This window comes from Nuphar pumila, chromosome 17 (assembly GCF_984573655.1).
Source record: "Nuphar pumila chromosome 17, dmNupPumi1.hap1.1, whole genome shotgun sequence".
In the NCBI taxonomy this organism is placed as follows: Eukaryota; Viridiplantae; Streptophyta; class Magnoliopsida; order Nymphaeales; family Nymphaeaceae; genus Nuphar; species Nuphar pumila.
The window spans coordinates 38,677,956-38,700,359 of NC_143265.1; positions in this window are offsets into that span (position 1 = coordinate 38,677,956).

A 22,404-nucleotide genomic window follows, 5' to 3' on the forward strand; every position below is an offset into this window, starting at 1 on the left:
TTTTACATTTTTTTGCTTTGTGCTAACTCAGTTTTTGCAGGGAAGATGTAGAAATGTTGACTTCCTTCTTAGATTAGAAATTTTATATTTTCAATTTAAATTCAAGACTGCAATAATTTGATATTAATGAGAATTTCTCCCTTTTTAGCTTAGAATAAAATGTATGAGCATATAGTTCTCATAAATTGTTTGTGACATCTCATTTTACTTTTACTTTTTTCAAAAATTCATGAATGGTGAAACACGAATGACACAGGCACCTTTCTAATAAAAGGTAAATAATTCTAAGTAAATGATTCACATTTATGTCCATAGTCAAAATGTGAACAATACCTAAGATTTTTATCTTTTATGGAATAACATTTGATGTCCACTTAGGTCTCTTTTGAAAATTATCATATTTTTCTGAAAATCCTTTCTTCCTTTATCAGAATTTAATATGTGAATTAACTTAAGATATATTTGTGGCCATAGTCATGGATATATTAAAAGTTAATTTCATTTTAAATCCTATAAAGGCACAAAAATTTATTTTATTCTTTATTAGAATTTAAATAAAAATTATATCATAATATGTTTGTGACCATAGTTATGAATGTATTATGATTTAATCTTTTTTCAATTCTATTAAAGAATAAAATATGCTTTTAAATTCCAATCTTTAAATAAATTTCAAAGCATTCATTATTTAGGATAGAATTGCATTCTTTTTCAAATTATCTTCAAAATCCCAAATAATTTTGAAATAAACTTTCAAAACATAGCTTTTCATTTCTGAATTCAAAATCTTTTCGCAACTTTCATTTACAAATTCAAATTCATCTTTTCAATTCCATTTAATTGTAAATCTTATTTCAAAATTCTAACTTTCAATTTTTATTTCTGAATTTTACCTTTCTGAATTTCATATTTTAAATTTCAAATCAATTCCAAATTCAACTCTTATTTCCAGTTTCCATTCTTCAAAATTTCATTTTATTTTCTAATCTCATTTCCAAATTTCATTTTCAATTTCAAATCTTCCTTCTTTAATTCAAATTTTTAATCTATTTTGATCTCTTGATCTTAGTCATGATTTCAACTTCAGAATTTCAAATCTTCTTTTCAAAATCTCAGATTCACTTCAAATTCCAAGTTTAGATTCAAATTTCAGTTTTTCAAAACAAGTTCAATTTCTAAACCACTTTTTCAAGGATATTTTTGAACTTGTTTCAAAATCACTTGGAAAAGTCTAAATTTTTTGAAGCATTTCTCAAAAGCATACATCTTTGCATTTTTATTCCACAAGCATGACTCTATGTACATTTAGGACTTTAGAAAAATCACTTAGACAAATTTAGGCAAAGCAAAAGGCATTAATTCGATCCTTGGTTCAATTACCCCTGGTAAAGGCGCCAGGAACGGTTGAACCTCGTACCGACAAGCGAATCCCGTCTCTCTATTTTTCCCGCAAAATTTTCAAAAATGGAGGCGAGTTAATTTTCAAATCTTTTTCAAATAAAGGTAATGTGAGACCTTGCAAAGAGTTTATATCTTCTTCTTTTTTTCCCCTAAAAAGGAGGAAGAAAGAAAGGGAAAAATTTTGCAGCAATCACAAAAGTGGTGATCGTGATGGGACCTTGTCTTTGTCCGATCAAATTTATGCCTTTGCCTTGCTTTGATATTGTCTAAGTCATTATTCTACAAATGTCAGCTTCATTTTCATGCAAACCTTAAGAGCCTAGGCTCTATCTCAACTGACATAATGCATATAGGATTAAGTATGGTTTGGTAGGACCATATTGAGGAGATATATGCATGCTCACTTAGACTTAGGTTTGAAATACAACACTCCTCAATCTAGGGATTGAATGTAAACAATGTATGAAAGTTTGTGCTTCTTTACGATTTTCAAAAAACTATCTCTTTAGGACTTTGCATTAAAAATATCTGATTTCTTGCATGTTAAGCATATTTTCAAAAACATCCCTACCTATATTGTCCCGGTCTTCACGTTGTTGGGTTGTCTTAGTGAACCATAGTTCGAGAAAGAGCCTCACAATTGGACCACTTATTTGGGTTAACACCCCCTGCCACGTACTAAGGGCCATAGTCCAAAGTATATCGGCAGGCGCTCAAGGATGTTGGGAAACCATTACCTTAGAATCGGAGAAAATTTCTATGCCACGTACTTCAAGCTTCGACTTGAGTATATCGGCATATCTTGATTGAAATCAGAGGATTGGCTTCTAGGGAGTATTGTTCTATACATCATTGCTTGTATAGTTTTGCTTCTTTTGTAGAAATTATCTTGTAAATCCTCATTTACTTCACATTTTCAAAACCCTGGATATTTATTTCAAAATTTCCTCTATTTTCTCAAATCCAGGTGTATATTTTTCTTTTTTTATTTCTTTAGAATAATTTTCCTAAACCGTGGATATTTTTAAGATTTCTCTATATTTCTTAAAATCTAGGTATATATATATATATATATATATATATATATATATATATATATATATATATATATATATTTTTTTTTTTTTTCAGAATAATTTTTAAACCCTAGATATTCTTTTTAAGATTTCCCTGTATTTCTCAAAATCTAGGTATATATTTTTCTCTCCATATTTCTTCATAATTATTTTCTAAAAAACCCTAGATATTTGTTTTGAAGTCTTCTTCTATTTTTCAAAGTCCAGGTGTATATTTTCTCTTTTTCACTTATTTCTTCATAACTATTTTCCCAAACCCTAGAGATCCTTTTAAAACCCTCCCCAGATTTTCAAATCTCCAGATGTATTTTCTTTTTCTTCTTTTGATTTTCTTAATTTTTCTGATCCTTCCTGCAATTTTTTTTTAAATATTCAAATCTTGCCATCTATTTTTCAACTTTCCTCATGTCTTCTAGTATATCTCCTAATTCTATTCAAAACATTTCTCTTTCATCAAGAGATATCATTTTCAAAATAACAATTTCCCTTCATATTCTAGTTGTTTATTCCTCTCCACGGAGTAACAATGCAATTATCATAAATTTTATGGTGACCCAATCCCTGGTAATGGGATATCATTTTCAAACGATCAACCTGATTCTTTCTTTTGTTAAAATTTCTTCCAAAATTCTTTTTTTTAAAAACATCTCATTTTTAAAGTTCTCCTATTTTCTCAAATAGCCCTTTTTCAAATATTATTGTTCCTTCCCCATTATACTGGGGCATTGTTTTTTTAAAAAAATTCATTTCAAAAACCTTGTATGTAGGCAGGATCAAACAAAATCTTTCGTCAGCAATTTCTCATCAATCTCCAACAATTCTTCATCAATTTCCAATAAATTTTTATCAATCCTTTTTTCTCATTCAGGATAAAGGGATAATCTTGAAAGCAGACCACATACAGCTAGCTATGATGGTCCATTCAAATCATGAATTAAGAATCTTTCATTAAGAATTTTTAATTTTCAAATTCAACACACAAGTTGAACCCTTTTCCTTCTTAAATTATGGTTATTAGGTTGAGTCCCTTTTTTTACCAATGTCTCTCTCAAAATTGTGGTTCTTAGGATTGAATTCCTTTTGATCCAGTCTTTCATTAAAGATCCTAGCTTAATCAATCATTTTTAGATCTTTGGATCACCCAGTTTTTCAAACAGACCTTTCGGGTCAACCAATTTTTGCAATCTAACCTTCGGGTTATGATCTTATCAAATATCTCCTAAAATCCAACTTTTATGTTGGTCTGGTTTTCATTAAAAGTTTCGAGTTTCGACTTGGGCTTTCTTTCCCAAAAATCCAACTTTTAAGTTGGTCTGGTTTTCATTAAAAGTTTCGAGTTTCGACTTGAGCTTTCTTTCCCAAAAATCCAACTTTTAAGTTGGTCTGGTTTTCATTAAAGGTTTCAAGATCTGACTCGGGATTTCTTTCCCAAAAATCCAAACTTTTAAGTTGGTCTGATTTGCATTAAAAGTTTTGAGTTCCGACTAAGACTTTCTTTCCCAAAAATCCAACTTTTAAGTTGGTGTGGTTTTCATTTAAAGCTCCGAGTTCCGATTCGGGCTTTCTTTCCCAAAAATCCAACTTTTAAGTTGGTCTGATTTTCACTGAAAAGTTCTGAGTTCTGACTCGAGCTTCCTTTCACAAATCCAACTTCTGAGTTAGACCTTCCTTCTAAATCCAGCTTTTCGATTGGTCCCTTCTGTAAACACTCCAAATTTTCCTCATCCATTCTCAAGCAGCCCTTCTAGTGTAGTGCCAACCCTGTTAGGTCAGTGTAGGAGTCAAACCCCGAGTCTGTTTCAGAAAATCACCACTTTACCCATTTTCACTAGGAAAATTACCATTTTACCCTTAGGTCATCTCGGACTCCAGTCAGACGAAGTCAACCAAGCTCATTGGTCAGTTCAGAACAGTTAGAATATCAGTCATCTCAAGCTCACCCGAGCTCACAATGAACAGACCATTTCCATTCATGACCATTCCTGCCAAAATGGGATCATTTCTTCAGAAATGAACACATTTCTCATTGAAATTCAAGTCAATTATCTCTGAGTCAGTCAGTCATATTCTCTAGTGTCTAACTTGAGCTCACCAGGAGTTCAAGTGCTCCAGTTTCAGTTCAAAACCATTTCCTAGTGTCTAGGAGCCCATTTTAGCATGTTTCAGCTCTTTCAGCTGAAATTGAGCCGAGTTCAGTCAATTAAGCTAGTGTTCGAGCTTCAATTTTAGTTCATGTCAGTATTACTGATCTTTGTTCTAGCTCAAACCCAACTCAGATTCGTAATTCACTTCACTCCAGTGACCATTCTGCACAATTTCTCTAAAAATGGCAGCTTTTCTTGAAAATTTAGTCGGAAAGGTCAGTTGAGTTAGTGTCTTGTCAATTTATTTGAGTTCTGAAACTCTAAAACCCAGCTCAATCTAGCTCATTTCAGTTCAATTCAGCTCAAACCCTAATTTTCAGTGTCACTTCGTCCCAGTAAAGCTCGAAAACCATTTCTCAAACCATTTTGCAAATTTTGTCAATTTTAACACTTTTTTAAACTGGTGCAACTGTCAATCAGGGTTTAAAATCCAAAAATTTTCATTCAGGGTTAGCATTTCGCATGTCATTTCATATCATTTCTCAGCATTTCATAACATTTCATCACATTTCATTTCATTTTCGAAGTCCAGAACTCCTGTTTTATAAATTTCAATCCAGATCGAGTTTTAAAAGCTTTCAGAAATCAATTTCAAACCCTGGGTTTCCAAAATTGACATTTTTACCCCCGAGAGTCTAAATTTGGAAATATTTTCTCAAGAAAAATAATCTGGATTTATTTCAAACTCAAATTTTTGAATTCTACACTCGATTTGCTTCACAACAAGGTATTGAACTTCAAAATCCAAGCTCGTTTCAAAAACTACCAAAAATAGCTCGTTTCATCTGAAAATAAATTTGGAAGTATTTTCTCAAGAAAAATAATCTGGATTTCTTTCAAAATTAAAATTTTAAATTCTACATTGGATTTGCTTCACAACGAGGTATTGAACTTCAAAATCCGAGTTTGTTTCAAAAACTGCCAAAAATAGCTCGTTTCATCTGAAAATAAATTTGGAAGTATTTTCTCTAGAAAAACAATCTGGATTTCTTTCAAAATTAAATTTTTAAATTCTACATTGGATTTGCTTCGCAACGAGGTATTGAACTTCAAAATTCGAGCTCGTTTTAAAAACTGCTAAAAATAGCTCGTTTCATCTGGAAATTTTCTGAAAAGACTATTTTACCCCTTTAATCATCAAAATGAATTTCAAAAGTGGAATTTGGAGCCGCTCTGAAATGGCTCATCCATTTGCATTTTCTTGTTTTAATTTATAAGAAAAGAAAAAAATTTATCTTTTTCTTTTTTTGTTTTATTTTTTATTTTATTTTATTTTATTATTTTATTTTTCCTAAGGTGGGACCCACAATGGGGTCGACCACCCTAGCCCTCCTTCCAGCCCATTTCCTTTCTTTCTTCCTCCATTTTCCTTTTTTTTTATTTTTTCTTTCCTTCTTTCTTTCTTTTCTTCCTTTCTTCTTCCTTTTTCTTTTCTTTCTTTCTTTCTTTCTTTCTTTATTTTTTTCTTTCTTTCTTTCTTTCTTTCCACTCATGTATGATAGTTTCCAGCCCCTCCTTCTTCCTCTTTCCCTCTCCTTTCCTTCCCCTTTTTTTCCTTTTCCTTCTTCCCCTCTTCTTTCCTTTTCCTTCCTTCCCTTCCTTCTTTCCCCTTTCTTCCTTACTCCCTTGCTATTTCCCTCCAAAGCCGTATGGCTGCCAACCATTCACGTAAAAGTGGATTCCCCTCTCTCATTCTAGGCCAATTAAACCTAGAAAACGTAAGGCAAATGATGATCATATTTCAAAAACCACCCCACCTATGTCTACCCGGTCTTCACGTTGCTGGGCTCTCTTCCAGAACCATAGTTCGGGACAGAGCCTCACAACTGAGCCACTTATTTGGGCTAACGCCCCCCTGCCACGTACCAAGGGCCATAGTCCAACGTATATCGGCAGGTGCTCAAGGATGTTGGGAAAACACATGCCTAGACCCGGGGATGAATTTTATGCCACGTACATCGAGCCTCGGCTTGAGTATATCGGCATAGCATGATTGGACACAGTTGATCTGAGCCTAGAGTCAGGATTAGGATCTTAAAGCTCTTTTAAAATCAATGCATTTAGAGTCAGCTTCTTAGGGATTGCTGTATGTGCATAATTGTTTGTGATTGAATGTATGATATTCATTTTCGTCTTATTTCCTCATATTTTTCCCATTTTTTCCAAAATATCAGACAATTTTTCAAAAATACCTCATTTTCCATCTTTTGTGAAATATCTCCTTTTTCTCAAAAACCCTGGAGGATTTTTTTTCCAAATTATCCACCTTTTCCTCAAAACTCAAGGTGATTTTCCATTCTTTCATTCCTCTGGACTTCGAATTTCTAGCTTTTTATTTTATCCTGCCTGCAATTTTCAAAATTATTGTATTTTTTTTTAATGTCTAATTCCAATCTTCCTATCTTTCAGTCCAATGGCATCCAGTCAGCTTGACTCTGTTTTTCCTGAGGGTCACATCTCCTACGAGGTGCGACAAAGTCTTCCCGAGCATCGAACTCTCAGCACCGGACCCTTCTTCCCCCGGTGGTACTATGTTTGGTTCAAAAACTTCTCTCCTATGTTTTCGGACCATTTGAGCGATTGCGGGTTGAAACTGGCATCTGCAGTGGGAAAATTGACAATCAACGACAATCTGATTCATGCACTGGCAGAGCGGTGGAATCCACGCACTTGCACATTCTGGTCCCATGAGGCGAGATGACACTACTGATGGATGAATTTTCGGAGATCATGGGACTACCTGAGCCAGCCGGTCAGCCTGGAGATCTGTTAGAGCAGTAGTCTCTGATCAATGTCAAGGGTCTGGACCCTAAAGATGTTGTGGCTCGCATGACATGGTGCAAGTCTTGGCCATTGATTGAAGAAAATAAGAATGAGTATGTGAGCCTGATTGAGATCTACCGACAGTATAGAGAATTTACAGAAGTCAGCACGCTATCTAGAACAACTCGAGAAAGAATCCAACATGCGATGGTTCTGTGCACTGTGGGACTTGCTTTCTTTCCAGATGGACAAAATTATGTGGATGTCAGAATAGTGCAGCTTCTGAGAAGATGGGAAAGTCGACAGACCAACCGTCTCTCGATAGCCATGACCGCGCTTGCTTTTCTAAGGACTGACCTATTTCACACTGGGAGAGTCCATTTTAGTCGAGGGATGTACCTATGCTCTTCAGTCTTGGTTCCTTTAGCATGTACCAACCAGAGCTAGTTCGTTCAGATATAACAGCAAGGAGCTCCTTCCAGTTGCGTGGTATCGATTCCTGATTGATCATCTGCAGGAAGAAGATGTGGTGTGGGACTATTTTGATCAAGAGTTTTCACCTCCCAGATACACCTATGCATATGGCAAGAGATTCAAGTTGCTTGGTTCTTCTTTTGCGCTTATTATCATCCAGAGCGGTGTGTTCGATAGTTTTCTCAGAGACAGAAGCACATAAGAGATGCGACTGCTATCAAGAGTCGTGCCAGAGTTTGACCTTGCATCAATGCAATGGTCTGGAACATACCATTCTGCCAGATATGGCTGGGATTCTTTTGTTACTCTTCCTCTTTTCCCCAGTCCTTGTGTCTCTGCTGATCATTAAGAGTGGTGTCAGACTGTCTATATGCCCCCTCTTTCTCAAGTCCACTATTGATGCAATCATATTTTTCCTTCAATAAAAAAATTCTTCAATTTTCTTCTATCATGGTTTGACGACCTCGCCTAGGTGACAAGGCATATTTACAGTTGTTCGTTCTCCTCGCAAAGAATGGCAACACAATTGTCGTGATTCCAGCAGCGACCCAATCCCTAGTAATGGGATATTCTTTCAATTATCTATCAAATTCTCATCAAATATTTTTCCTATATTCATTTCTATCCTGAATCTTCATCATCAAAATTTAATCATATATCTCATTCTGTAGAGAGCATCAGTATTCCCATGTGGTTCAGATCAGATCAAGCAAAAAGACACCACTGTATCAGTGCATCAGTGAATTTAGAAGCAGGCAAGAAGAAATGGATTTTCCAAGATCTGCCAGAAGACAGAGTCTGAATGATAGGGATGACATTGATCCTGCTGCATATCAGATGTTCAAGAAAATAATGATTAGGATGATGTCTGAGCAAGCTGAAGACAGTCTCAGAAAGGCTCCCATCAAGGAGAAGACATCTGTCTCATTCTCTCAGAATATCACTGGCAAGAGGAACAAGTGATTCGGTGCGTGTGTGCCTGATATTTTATTCTCTCTGATGTCCTCTATCATCGTGGATTCAATTCTGAATATTCCAGATGCCTAGACGAAAATGAAGCCAAAGAAGTCATGCGGGAGGTACACTAAGGCATTTGCGGTGGTCACGTCGGCTACCAAACTCTTATCAAGCAAATCATCTAGGCAGGATATTACTGGAAAACTATGCAACAATATTGCTATCGTTTTGTGAAGAAGTGCGTTCAATGTCAGATGCATGCACCTTCCATTCATGTGTCAGCGACATATTTGCAATCTGTCGTCTCGCCATGGCCATTTTCTATATGGACCTTTGATGTTGTGGGCCCCAACACTCCTTCTGCTTCAAACAACTACAAATATTTTCTTGCCACAACAAAATATTTTACTAAATGGGTCGAAGCTATCACTTTGCGTACAGTAGAAGGTCGACACGTGGTCTCATTCATCCACAAGAATATCCTTTGTCGTTTCGGCGTACCGCACGATATTGTGTCAAACAATGACAGTCATTTCAAGAATGAGAGAATGAGGACATTTGGCTCGAAGTTCAGAATTCAGCATCATTTCTCCGCCCCCTATTATCCTCAAGGGAATGGTCAGGCAGACGCCAATAAAATTCTGATTAGAATCCTAGAGCGAACTTTGGAAACAAGCTATGATTGGCATGAGAAGATCCATGATGTATTGTGGGCATACAGAACCACCATTCGAACTCCCACTAATGCTACTCTGTCAGAACTTGTCTACGAAACTGAAGTAGTATTGTCTCTACATGTTCAGAAACATGTCTTGAAGTTCGCATCACTGCTAGAGTTACCGCTTGATCAGTATCAGCAGCAACGACTGGTACAACTGGATTTGCTTGATGAAAGGAGGCTCAGAGCAGCAGAGCACGCTCAATCATATCAGCAGAGGGTAGTCAGACAATATGCAAAATTTGTCATTGAAAGGAAATTCTGAGTCAATGATCTAGTGCTCAAATCCATGGCTTATCTCAAGCACCGCCTAGGTGGCAAATGGTCGCCGAATTGTGAAGGGCCCTATGTTGTCGAGGAAGCATTACCCCGCAATTCATATCTGCTCATCAATGCCGACTGAGTGAAATTATCAGACCCCATCAATGCTCAACATTTGAAAATTTTCTATACTTAAATCCTCTATTAAATCCTTTGTAATTCCTCAATATATTTTCTTCAATAATGGTAAAATTCTTCTTTCCCAGTTACACTGGGGCATTATTTTGAAAATTGTTTTCAAAACGTCTTGTATGCAGGCAGGATCGCATAAATCTCTCATTTTGCATGCATGTGCACCCATTTACAGCATTTGCATTTGCATGCATTCATTCGCATTCATTTGCATTCATCCACATCAATTTGCATTTGCATCAAGTTTCCCCTTCAGGTTAAGGGATAAACCTGAACTACCCATTCAGGGTAAGGGATAAATCCTGAGACCCCGACAGATGTCTAAGTCATCGTGAGGATGAAGACTGAAAATCTCTCATCAGAATCAGTTGGGTAAAATTTTCTAAATCCAGTGTTCGTGTTGGTGAATTTTCAAAAAATCCAGAGTTCGTGCTGGTAAGATTTTCAAAATTCAGTGTTCATGCTGGGAAAATTTTCTAAATCCAGTGTTCGTGCTGGTGAATTTTCAAAAAAAAATCCAGTGTTTGTGCTGGTAAGATTTTCAAAATCCAGTGTTCGTGTTGGGAAAATTTTCTGAATCCAGTGTTCGTGCTGGTGAATTTTTAAAAAAAAAATCCAGTGTTCGTGCTGCTAAGATTTTCAAAATCCAGTGTTCGTGCTGGGAAAATTTTCTAAATCCGGTGTTCGTGCTGGTAATTCTTCCAAAAACAGTATTCATACTTATCCATTTTCAAAATCCAGTACTTATATTGGTTCATTTCCAAAATCCGATATTCACACTGGTACTTTCAAAATCCAATTGTTATTGGTCGGACTTTCAAAATCTAATTTTTATTGGTCAAACTTTCTAAATTTGGTTTTACTGGTTAATGTTTTCAAACCTAATCCATGCTGGTCTAGTCTTCTTGCGGGATTCGAGTTCCGACTCGAATTTCCTTTTCTCCGGGATTCGAGTTTCAACTCGAATTTCTTTCCCTTCTGAATTGGACTAGAAAATTGGAGTTCCGACTCAAATTTTCTTCCAAATTCAATTCAAATGTCCTAGAATTAGTCTAGAAAATTGGAGTTCCGACTCAAATTTTCTTTCAAATCCAATTCAAATGTCCTAGAATTGGTTTAGAAAATTGGAGTTCCGACTCAAATTTTCTTCCAAATCCAATTCAAATGTCCTAGAATTGGTCTAGAAAATTGGAGTTTCGACTCAAATTTTCTTCCAAATCCAATTCAAATGTCCTAGAATTGGTCTAGAAAATTGGAGTTTCGACTCAAATTTTCTTCCAAATCCAATTCAAATGTCCTAGAATTGGTCTAGAAAATTAGAGCTCTGACTCAAATTTTCTTCCAAATCCAATTCAAATGCCTGGAATCGGTCTAGAAAATTAGAGTTCCGACTCGATTTTTTTTCTAAATCCAATTCGCTTGGCTTTCCTTTAAAGGTTTGAACTCCTACTCAAACTTTTCTACAATTCAGTAATTGGTCTAGAAGATCCAAGTTCCGACTCAAATTTTTTTTCAAAACCCAATTCATTTAGTTTTCCTTGAAGATTTGAATTTCGATTCGAATCTTCCTTCAAAACCCAGTTTAGCACCTGGTCCATTCAAAGCTCACAAGTTGAATCCTTCCTTCTTAAACTGTGATCCTTAGGTTAAATCCCTATGGAATTGATCGTTCGTAGGTCAAACCTCTGCAGAACCGATGTGATCCTTAGGTTAAATCCCTATGAAACTAATAGTTTGTAGGTCGAACCCCTGCGGAACCAATGTGATTTGTAGGTTGAATGCCTGTCAAACCAATATGGCTCATAGGTTGAACCCCTTTGTGAACCAAAAGTCCTTCTCAACCTAGTGGTTCTTAGGTTGAACCCCTTTCGAACCAATCTCATTCTCAAAAAATTGATCTGTAGGTTGAATTCCTACTGATCCCCGGTTCTTAGGATTGAACCCCTTCGGAACTAATCCCACTGCCAAAAATTTGATTTGTAGGTTAAAGTCCTCCTGATCCAATATTCTTTAGAGTCCTTAGATCGAACCCCTTTTGGATTGGTATTTTTCAGAATTGTGGTTTGTAGGTTGAAGTCCTCCTGGTCCAAGTTCTTAGGCTGAATCCCTAATGAACCCATGTTGTTTCCAGAGAACCAATGTCATTCTCAATTAAACCCATGACGTTCCCAGTAAACTAATTTCTAATTTCGACCTTCGGGTCAATCAATTTCCAAATTCAAGCCTTCGGGTTACAATCTTACCAACATCAGTCATTTTCCTGCCTTTGGGTTACAACTTTATCAATATCTATCACTTTCTAAGCCTTCGGGTTAGAACTTCATCAATGTCAATCAATTTCAAATCATCAAATTCAACCTCTCAATCAAAATCTTGCTTTCGAGCTGGTCGGTCAACAAATCCTGCTTTCGAGTTGGTCGGTCAACAAATCCTGCTTTCAAGCTGGTCGGTCAACAAATCCTGCTTTCGAGCTGGTCAGTCTACAAATCCTGCTTTCGAGCTGGTCGGTCAACAAATCCTGCTTTCGAGCTGGTCGGTCAACAAATCCTGCTTTCGAGCTGGTCGGTCAACAAATCATGCTTTCGAGCTGGTCTGTCAACAAATCCTGCTTTCTAGCTGGTCAGTCAACAAATTCTGCTTTCGAGCTGGTCGGTCAACAAATCCTGCTTTCTAGCTAGTTGGTCAACAGATCCTGCTTTCTAGTTGGTCGGTCAACAAATCCTGCTTTCGAGCTGGTCGGTCAACCAAAATCCTGCTTTCAAGCTGGTAAGTCAAAATAAAACCCAACTTTCGAGTTAATCTTTTATCGAGTCTTTTCAAGACTCAATTTGGTCATGGATGTGTCAATTAAACCTCAAACAATTTCTTTTACCAAGAATTTCAAGAACATTTTGCCAATTTGTCATTAAATATTTGTTGATTTCAAAATCTTTATTGCACAAAATCTTTACCTCATAATACCCTCAGTATCACTTCCGAAAGGACAAAGCTTTCGCGAAACGGATTCGAAATTCAAATTCTTTCTATTGGCCAACCAAAAGGGTGAAGAATAAATCCTTGATAAGGTCAGCAAAGGAAATTCAATGTTGTTGCAAAGCCATAAGTGACCGGTATTGATCGCAGTCAATGGCACATTTTTAAAGATCATTCTTGGAAAATAAATCAGTCGAAATATCCTGGGTGGTACAGAAAAATCCACTTAATCCCTATATCTCCTCAAACACCTAAGCTGCAATTAAATATCTGCAAAAGGGATCTCTCAATTATCGTCAAGGTGAAGACGAATTATGCGAGTTAGATCCCCAGGGCCAAAGAAGATTTGGATCATCTCCAAGATGACGGAGTTTGTGACGGATCCTTCCAGGGAAAGTTCAGAGCACCGTCAAGATGAAGGCGACTGCGATGACCCTCCTGACAAACCCTAAAGGATATTTAATTTTTGCTATCATCAAGGGATTTCCAACCAAAGAGCCAATAACCGTCAATATAATCCCTGAGAGAAAAAAAGGATCGGAGCATCTCCAAGATGAAGGAGTTTGTGACGTACCCTTCCAAAAAAAAAAGAGAGAAAAGTCAAGACATCTCCAAAATGAAGGATGATGTAATCCCCAAAAACCCAAGAGAGCTCTAATTCTGCCAATAAAAAAAAAAGTGGGCAGGAACATCATCATGAGAAAAGAATCCTAGGATATCAGACTGCCGAATCTGCCAAGAATCTTCTTTAAATTTTGTGAAATTCTATTATCAATATTCTTTCACCAATTGCTTTCACAATATCAAGAATACTCTCTTTTCTGTTCATATCAAGGAAATTGATAGCTTCCTTGAAAGAAAGTCAATTGCAAGCAATTTGAATTCGAATCTTGATTCTACGAAGTTAAGCCTAGTCGGAGGTAATACTTCAGGTAGAAAAGAGGGAATATTTTCAAAACAATATGCATCATTTTCAATTAATTTGATTCAACAACAATTTTCAACATTTTGACAATATTTTCTAGTTATCCTGGCGTGAAGCGAGAGCTTGAGGTTCATCTTTGACGCATCCCAACATCAGTTGTTATCCCTTTTAGGACTTGATAACGGGAGTTTTCAAGATTCCTTCTCTTCTGTTGGTATAATCTGAGCACATGGGCTCTCAGATTCGGATACTTTCGTGTGTCCCCACTGTCCCACCATAGACAGTCCAATTTCGGCTTGAGGTTAAGCCACAAATCATTTTCTCGCAAAAGGTCACCAATTTCAAAAGTTATTTAGTCTCAGTAATGAGGCACCCAAAATCAAACCCCTTTTCAAGATTTAGGGACCCTGTAAACACCCTAATGGGCCGTGAGATCTGAGGGATTCCACCCTGAAAATTCTGTTGTGGATATTCATTTCCACATCCGTATCCATTCATGTCTCTTCTCATCTCATTAGCACCAATCGATCTCCCACTGTGAATTCCAAATTGTTTGTTGCGAAGGGCACCCTCATCGAGTCGTGTATACTCTGTACAGGGTCATCCTGTATCATGCGCTTTTATTTCATCAATTATTTCATTTGTTCATCATCATCATTCTTGTATCTTCATTACATATCAGTTAACTACATGCTTTCTTTTGTCTTACATTATTACATATCATCTTGTCATGCCCATTATCTCATATTTTGCGCATCGAATTGGCATTTGCATTGATTTTATTCTTGTGATCTCATTGGAGCACAATCATCATCCGTTATCATTTTTGTTTTGTGACTTTTGCTTATTCCCCTACATTTTCATGTTGGTTTTAGTCGAACGTTATTGAACCTCTGACATGATGTTACTCAACAGTGTTATTTGTGTAAATCTGTCCTAATGATGCATTCATTACATCATCTACATTTGGTTTCTTTGTCTGATTTCATCTCATTCGTGCATTGTATGTTCTTACATTCATTACACTTGATGTGTTTGATTCAATATCTACTTGTCTTCACTTTATTCATACATGCATATGCCCTACATCTTAAAATAGCTTCTGTTTCACTCAGGATTGTCCAACATTTCCAGTCCAGCACCATCCATTCATTCATAACATCATGACTCATTGACTCTATATCTGCATTAAACAATCCATCAGTGCATATATCCCTTTGTTCCATACTCATGTGCATTTATAAGTTTCGATTAGCATCCATTCTCAACATTATTGATCCTATATAATCTGTATAAATTAGCATCTTGCGTTTTCAATTTAGTATCTACATTGATTGTCATTTCATTTTGTGCTACTTATCAGTTTTTGCATCTGTCGTACAACAACTATGCATCATCATATCACAACCACCATTTTATCTACCCACCTCATTACACTTCTCAACACCTACTGCACTTGTGCACAACACTATGCTACACTCACCTGGCACACCTGCTACAACACAACATAGCACTCCACTCGCCTCTATACCATCACCAGCTCTAGGCCCTTCGGTTGGTGTGATAGAAGGCCAAAACAAAAGTACGTAGTTTGAACCAAGGACTAGGGAGTCTTTAGATGTAGCAGGTGCATCAATATTGGAATCTTTGTCCAGTATTACACAAGATTTGTCAGATTCATCACTTCATAAAAATGGTGTTGTAACTCATCAGGATGTTAAGCGGCCTTTGCTACCTTCCACTTGTATGCCATCAAAAAATGCCCGCTGGACATTGGAAGGAAGTCAAGCTCTAACAAGCATCTTGATTCTTTAGTTCCACCTCCTTATGAGAAAACTGAAATGATGCTGGACTCTGAAAGCAAGGCAACCAATGGTCTGGAGAGCATGGGTCCTGAGTCTGGTATTGGGATGGATAATGTGAAAATTTCTGGTATTAATGGCTCATTAAGGCCTATCCTTCGAATGCTGACTGGTGTGGCTGGTGATCTGGATCTAGGTAGAAGCATAATTGACCATGCTGAAAGAGGAGAAGGACTCGCAAGGGATTCTCAGATAGCATCTACTTCAGGTGCTGCTAACAAGTTCCAAGCATTTAAGGAAGAGCTACAATTTGGACTGATCGATGGTAGAGAAATTGAAGTATCATTCCACAACTTCCCATACTTCTTAAGTGAGGCCACAATAAAAATGTTTTGATTGCTTCAGTATTTATACATTTGAAGCAGAAAGAATTTGCTAAGTATGCATCAGAACTTTCAACCATAAGCCCATGGATTTTGCTTTCATGTTCTGTAGGGTCTGAGATTTATCTTGAGATATTGTCAAAGGCCCTTGCTAATCACTTTAGAGCCAAACGGCTCCTGTTTGATATCACCTTGTTATCGTCGTAAAAAATTTTCCTCTCCCTCTGCGAGAGAGAGAGAAACGATTCTGTGAGTCAAACTTGACCAAAGTTTTAAAAATTGGTTTTGGAAAATTACTCGCCTCTGTTTTAAAAATTTGTGAGAAAATTTTGTGGAATGGGATCTGCCTCTCGGTACGAGTTTCAACCGTTCCTAGCGCCTTTAACAGGGGTAATCGAACCAAGGATCAAATGTGTGCTTTGACTAAGTTAAATTATCTAAATCATGTTTTATTTTCTTAGAATGCACAAAGAATCAGGCATGTGCTATGGAATTCTGAAAAGATGCAATTTTGAAAAATATGGTGCTTGATTTGGAAAATTGAGATGTACTTGGAAAATGATTAGAAAAGTGATGATTCTGAGAAAATCATGAATTTCATTAGAAATCAGAAATTATATTAGAAAATGGATTCTCAGGAAAATGGAAACTCTGAGAAAATTGACTTTTGAGATTGGATTGCTTTTCTGAGAAAATGGATTTGAGAATTATGAGAAAATCAGAAAGTTCATTGGAAAATGATTTTTGAAATGGAAAATGGATTCTCAAGAAAATGGAAACTCTGAGAAAATCGATTTTTGGAATTTGGGTTTGAAATGAAAACCGACCTCTTAGGAGATTTGAGAATTTTGAGAAACCTACTTCTGAAATAATTCAAGGAACTTTGGAAAAATCGATTTTGGGATTTGAAAATGAAATTAAGAATGTGGAAATCTTGGAAAATCATGATTTGAACTTGGAAAATACTTGGAATCTCATTGGAAAATTCAGAGTTTTTGAGAAAATCAAATCCAGAGAAAGACTTGGAAATTCTTGAGAAAATCGATTTCTCTAAAATGGAATTGGTAAAAGAGTTTGAAAATGATGCAAATTGAATGAATGAATATGAATTTGAAAGATATTTCATTGAGGAATTGGGAAAATACTTTTGAGTTTTGAGAAATGCAGTGCATTTTTTGGAAGTTAGCCTAAGAGTGTAGGCTGAATGTGGCTAATACGAAGAACACAAATCTTGGTTTTCTTCGTATTCTGACTATGGCCATAAATACAAATCCCACCAAATTTGTGAACTCCCTAAGAGCTTGTCCATGTGCCATTCGTGTCAACCATAGTGATTTTGGAAAATGTGCATATGCATGATACATCAAATATTGAAATTTTCAGAAATTAAACTATATGCAATGCAGTCCTATTCTAAGCTGAAAAGTAACTCTTATTCTAAATTATTACATCTTGAGATTATATTTAATTGAAATAAAAGAAATAAAAGTCTTCTTCTTGGATATTCCTGCAAAACTAGAAAACATGTTAGCACAGAAATGTAGGTTTTTTTGAATTTATCCAAAAATATTGAAAATTATCGGATATTATTCAGATATAAACCCAAATTCATACCCCCCTTGATATAAACATGAGAAATAAGTAATAAAATTCAAAAATAAACTTAGAAATTCGAAATTAGGAAAAAAACGACCAAAATACCCCTGTTAATCTTGAAATCAGGGGTTTTTGAAAGAATTTTTGTAAAATTTGGAAATTTGAAAATCAAATAAAATAAAATTAAACACAATATGATGCAATATGATGATATGCATGAAAATTTTGAAGATTAAAGTTTGGAATTTCGAAATTGTGGTCAAAATCACCAAAATGCCCCTGATAATAAGACTGTGGCATTGAAACTAGGGTTTTTTGAAATAAATTTTGCAAAAATGGGAAATATGAAATGCACATGACATTAAAATTAACCCTAATATGACATTACATGTTCATTTATATGATAAAACCCCTAAAATGGTAAAAATATCATAAATTATCAAATTTGACTTGATTTTTGCATGATTTTCACCTCTGAATTTAAACATAAACTAACATACAAAGCAAATGAACTTGAAATTGATCCAAATTTGGCATGGACATCTAGACCAACCCTAAAAACATAATAAATCTCTAAAATCTATTTTTTTGTTATTTTTTAATGTGAAAAATAACTAAAAATCTTTAAAAATCAAGATTTTGCCTAAATTGCTAATTCTAAATTGGATTTCGGATACTAAACTTTTATAAAATTTTCCCAAATTTTATGGGGTGACAGAAGACAATTAGTCAAAGATTTTTTCCTTTTACAGATTCTAGTTTTGACCTATGGTCGGAGCTGGGCAGCTCTGGCAAGTCGGGTCAGAATCCGACGACTCTAGGATCTAGGGCAGACATATAGGTTTTGGAAACAATTATAGGAAAAATAGAAGACAAATGATAAAATGGCTTAACTTCTTGGAAAATGTCTCTGACAAACAAAGAAAGGTTTCCTCTTTATACAGTTTTAGGATTCGAGTTACGGTTTGGGAGAGAGCAGGGGATTATTAGAGACCTGAATCTCTGAAATTCTCAACCATAGGAATTTGACAGACATGGCAATTAATTCCAGGAAAAACACTTAGGTTGTTCTAAAAATTCTCAAATTTTGGGAAATGACAAAGAAAAGGGTTAGGAACAACTTCTATGTTGGAAGTTTTGGTGTTTAGCCTATGGGTTGAACAGACACAGTAGGTTAGGGTCGGTCTAGACCTTGACAAGGAAAAAGTAGGATTTTCCTAGTGGTCTGGAAAAATTGATTTTTAGTAGGGGCCAAACTGCTTAGAAAAAGCTAAGAAAATACTGGAAGACAGTAGACTCTAATAAGAAAATTTGAATCGTCCATCTAGGAGATCCCGGTGGTTTTTGTCTTCTAAAAAAGAAATTGGAAATTCTAGAAATGTGAAATCCCAGTTTGGGATTTGATTTATTTGAGAGGGTTCTGAAACCCAAATTTAACCAAATTTTTGTAGGAAAACCAAGGCCAATGACTAAGACTATCATGCATTTTTTTAGATTTTTTAACGGAAAATTCCACATAAGATCATAACTAGACTCGATGCATAAATCAAACCTAAATTAAATATCAATAAAACAACATTAAATGCTCATGAAATTGAAAACTTCTCTAAATGCAACATAAAAACTACATGATAATGAAAATAAAATAAGAAGTGACAGGGGGGTATGCTTTATTTTGATATTGGCTACTAACATGAGAGATTGGATCCATCTACCGGATGGATCATCTCACGTATGTAGCATTGGTGTGCAACACATAGAAAAATGAACATATTTATATGGGAAATACCATGAATCTTTTCTTTTTCTTTTTTTTTGAGAAAAACCAAAAAAGTAGGAGGGGCTTACCTTAGATTTGGGTAGAAATCAGCTGCAATGTAGGCATTGGGGGTGCTACAAGGTGACTGGAACAAAGCTGCCAGCAAGTGCTATAGAGGTGGTTGTGGCTGGAAGCCCGACGCCTTGGTGGAAGTAGTTGCAGCAAGGCTTGAAGATGGTGAAGACGCTGGCTGGAGTGGTACTTCTGAAGGCTACTGCTACTATGGCAATGGCTGCCAATGGTCAGCTGCTGCAATTTGGAGGTCTTGAAGATGGCTGTAGCTTGGAGTTTTTTGGTGATGCGGCTGGGAAGGAGATGTAATAAAGAAAATTAGTGGAGGGAGAGAGGTAGAGGGGGAGTTAGGGCTGGAGAGGCCAAAGTGCCCAGCCGTGTGAATGAGAGGGTGTCTTGTTTTTGTTTGACTTAGGGCAAATAGAAAAATACCTAGGTTTTTAATGAGTGATAGGCTTAATGAGAGAAAGGAAAGGTGTGCGTGAATGGGGAGGGGAGCAGCCTTATGATGGCTGGACAATAGAGAAGGGAAAGAAAGAAAGGAGGGAAAGAAAGAGGAAGAAAGAAGGAAAGAAAGGGAGGAAGAAGGAAAAGGAAAGAAAGAAGAGAAAGAGGGAAGGAAGAAAGAAAGAGAAGAGAAGGGTGATACATGAGTGGGCTGGACCAAGGAGAGAAAGGAGGGAAGGGAGAAAGAAAAGAAGAAAGAAATAATAAGAAAGAAATAAGAAAGAAACAGAAAGAAAGGAAGAAGAAAAGAAAGAAAGAAGAAAGAAGAAGAAGGAAAGGAGAGGAAGAAAGAAGAGAAAACAAGGAAAGAGAGAGGCTGAAGGAAAGGAGAGGAAGAAAGAAGAGAAAGCAAGGAAAGAGAGAGGCTGGTCAACCCCTCTTGTGGGTCCCACCTCTAAAAAAAGGAAATAAAAATAAATAAAAAAATAATAAAATAATAAAATAAAGGAAAATATATCAAAATAAAATGTTTATTTTTTTTATTAAAAGAAAATACAAGTAGACAAGCCATCTTAGAGTGGGCTTACTTTCCAAATTTGAAATTCATTTTGAGAATCATAGGGATAGGATAGTCTTTTCAGGAAATTTCTGGACAAAAGGAGCTATTTTTTGGCAGTTTTTGAAACGACCTGAGACTTTAAAGTTTCATACCCCGTCGCGAAGCAAATCTAGTGTAGAATTTGAAAATTTGATTTTGAAAGAAATCCAGACTATTTTTCTCGAGAAAATATTTCCAAATTTAGAATCCTGGAGGTAAAAATATCAATTTTGGAAACCCAGGGTTTGAAATTTATTTTTGAAAACTTTTAAAACTCAATCTGGATTGGAATTTTCAAAACTGGAGTTCTGGATCTTGAAAATGAAATAGAATGTGATGAAATGTTATGAAATGACATGAAATGATGAGAAATAACATGAAATGCTATGCAAAATGCAGACCCTAAATGAAGAATTTTGGATATTGGACTTTAATTGACATTTGTACCAGTTCAAAAAGTGTTAAAATTGATAAAATTTGTAAAATAGTTCAAGAAATGGTTTTCGGGTTCTACCAGACCAGAGTGACACTGAAATTTGGGGTTTTAGCTGGATTGAACTGAATTAAACTGGATTGAGCTGGGTTTTAGGGTTTCAGAACTCAATTGGAATGACAAGACACTGACTTAACTGACCTCTCCGAATAAAATTTAAAGAAAAGCTACCATTTTTAGAGAAATGGTACGAAATTGTCACTGGAGTGAAGTGAATTACGAATCTAAGCTGGGTTTGAGCTAGAACAAAGGTCAGTAATACTGAAATGAACTAAAATTAAAGCTCGAACGCTAGCTCAACTGACTGAACTCAGCTTAATTTCAGCTAAATGAGCTGAAACAGGTTAAAATAGGCTCCTGGACACTTGAAAATGGTTTTGAACTGAAACTGAAGCACTTGAACTTCTGGTGAGCTCAAGCTAAACTCAGAAGACTAGGACTGACTGGGAATGACTAACTTGGAGACAATTGGCTTGGATTTGAGTGAGAAATGAGCTCATTTCTGAAAAAATGACCCCATTTTGGCAGGAATGGTCAGAAATAGAAATGGTTTGTTCATTATGAGCTCAGATGAGCTTGAAATGACTGATATTCTAATTGTTCTAAACTGACCAATAAGCTTGGTTGACTCCGACTGACTGAGGTCTGCGATGACCTAGGGGTAAAATAATAATTTTCCTAATGAAAGTGGGTAAAATGATAATTTTCTGGCATAAATTTGGGGTTTGACTCCTACACTGACCTACCATGGTTGGCACTACACGAGTGGGGGTATCCGAGAATGGATGAGGAAATTTTAAGGTGTTTACAGATGCCCCTCTTTGCTACTAAGTCGGTTTAGTGTCGAGCTTAGTGGCAAAGAAAAACACATCAAATTTGGGCTATAAAAATACCCCAGTTAGAAGGATCTGACTGGATATGAAGATTAGCCCTGATGAAAATGGTAGATATGAAATGGAGAGTGAATAAGAGAAATTTACTTCAAAGAAGTGAGATTCAAGTTTCGCCCTTAACCTGGATGGAAGGGAAAATACCTTGTGTAAAAGTGAGGCTCTGGTTTGACCCTTAACCTGATCGGGAAATGAAATACCTCATTAAAATGAGACTCAGGTTTAACCCTTAACCTGTCCGGGAAATAAAAATGATGGGATTCTAGGAAGAAGAACCCATGATGGAACCTTCAGACTTCTGCACAATGAATTCGATAGGGGTTTTGCAAAAGGATGAAATTGGGGGCCCTAAAGCTTGAAAAGGGGTTTGATTTTGGGTGCCTCATTGTTGAGACTAAATAACTTTTGAAATTGATAACCTTTTGCGAGAAAATGAATGGTGGCTTAACCTCAAGCCGAAATTGGACTGTCTATGGTGGG